Source organism: Helianthus annuus, chromosome 8, assembly GCF_002127325.2.
Source record: "Helianthus annuus cultivar XRQ/B chromosome 8, HanXRQr2.0-SUNRISE, whole genome shotgun sequence".
Taxonomy (NCBI): domain Eukaryota; kingdom Viridiplantae; phylum Streptophyta; class Magnoliopsida; order Asterales; family Asteraceae; genus Helianthus; species Helianthus annuus.
The window spans coordinates 79370956-79372968 of record NC_035440.2 but is presented as its reverse complement, the minus strand read 5'-3'; the positions used below and the strand labels follow the sequence as shown (position 1 = coordinate 79372968).

The 2013-nt window shown below is 41.0% G+C and overlaps 1 long non-coding RNA gene across 1 annotated transcript; it reads right to left on the bottom strand.

Moving 5' to 3' along the window:
- Positions 1–357: 357 nt before the first annotated feature.
- LOC118481258 lies at positions 358–1403 on the bottom strand. Its single transcript, XR_004865097.1, has 2 exons — positions 891–1403; positions 358–805 (listed from the first exon to the last, which is right to left on the bottom strand). It is a non-coding gene; the product is annotated as an uncharacterized LOC118481258 (long non-coding RNA).
- Between the last annotated feature and the right edge of the window lie 610 nt (positions 1404–2013).

The following is a 2013-nucleotide window of genomic DNA, read 5'->3' as shown; positions in this document are numbered from 1 at the left end:
GAAACCGTGTCATTAGATATTTGAAATAAATATATAAACTATATTTATTTTATAGAAAGAATTCGTATTGTTTGATACTTGAAAGAATTGTCGAAAATAATGAAAATATTATATCACGTTTTATTTTATAAAAGCATTGTCGAAAATAATATCAATCAAATTGTCGTTTTTGTGATGTTGTAAAGTGTCGTCGATATTTGTATTTGTTTTACTAAAAGATTACTTGAATTCCGATAATTTGTTTTATAATAAAACGCGTTTTAGTTTTTCGGATTTTCTCAAAAGACGGGCAGAGTTTCCTCTGTTTTTGGACGCCCCCAACATCGCGAGTTGTCGGTATAACTCAAAATTCAACAATTTATCAAACAATAATAACAATATTTACATAAGATTTGTCGAATATTTTCAAGATGTGAACTAATATTTAATCGATTCGAGCTCGTCGTCACGTAAGGTTAACACTATGAAAAATGACAAAATAAACGTGACGTTCATTTTTTTACCAAGTCTTTGCGTCGAAATATCGAGCCGCTTGACTGAGTTGACCGGGTTAACTCATGTTGACTGAGTTGAGGCATGATGAAGCGAGTCGAGCCGCTTGACTGAGTTGACCGGGTCAACTCATGTTGACTGAGTTGAGGCGTGATGAACCGAGTCGAGCCGAGTTGGACCGAGTCGATCCGTGTAGAACAGAGTCGAGCCGAGTTGGACTGATTCAAGCCGAGTTGGACTGAGTCGAGACTGAACCTTTTGGATTTGACCTGAGACTCCATGAAAACCCAAACCAACATCATCATCTTCAACACTAAAACCACCGGAGATCCAGCATCATCAACACACAATCCGTGCATCAGAAAATGAAAATAAAGTGAATGGAACCAGGGTGTTACCGGAAAATCTGTTGGAGGACGAAAGCACCGCCGCCGCCGCCGCGGCTCCGCCGCAGACGGTGGTTCATTGCCGTTCCACTCTGATTCTGGTTCTCCTCTCTCTCACTCTAGTCTCTCTCTCATCTCTGTCTTCTGGTTCCACTGCCGTCGCTCACCACCACCGCACGGTGGTGGTGGTCCTTTTTGTCGACGAGGGGGGGGGGGGGTAAAACAGGGTGTTGTGTGTATGAAGAAGATAAAGAGAAGTGGTGGGGGTGCGACGGTCGGAAAACCGGTCGGAATCCGGCTCCGACGTGCTCTGGCATAGATGTTCACCGGAGTTAGAGAGAAGTTAGAGGGTGCGGCTACTTGTCTCTGAGTTAGGGTTTGTAAGAATGTTGATGGTGATAAGGTTCTATGTCTGTGTTTTATGTGTGTGTCATATTAGGTTCTTTACAAAATATGATGGAGAGAGAAACGGGGTTTGTGTTGAAGATAAGGTTGCAGACACAAATACAATGAGGGAAAATTCATATCTAGTGGCTGATTGCAAAATGAGAGTACTAGGTTTACTACACTTAAATACTAGGTTTAGTTTGTGGGCTTGGGCCCAAGGTCCACAAGCCCAATCCCCGAGTTTAAATGACCCGTAATTTCTACGAGACCGGTTATCGGAACCCAAACTCCATAAATGTCGAAAAATAAAATTTTAAGATTAAAAGGCGTAAAATAGTTTCGTTTGTCGTGTGACGCGTTTGTTCATCACTTTAACTAAAAATCGCGTAAAATACCGTGTTGACTGTTTTAATTCCGTTTTTCGATCCGGTTTCAACTACAGTTGTTAAAATTTAATTACGAAGCTAGTTATATCCTAAAATTTCAGTTTTAGAAGTAATACGCATGTCCGATGCTTCCGTTTCGTTGCCGTGCGTTCATGCAGTCACGTTTTTAGTTAACGTTTGTGCTTTGTGACGTACGGAAGCACGATAAATTCACGAAATTAAATTTATAAGCATAAAATATTCGTATTTGCCGGTGTTGTCAGTATTTTGTATGGTTTCTGTCACACCCCCAAAATCCACCATGTGGAGTATCACCTCTTGGAGGCGTGACATGACCAGGATCAAGCCACCAATCATATTGA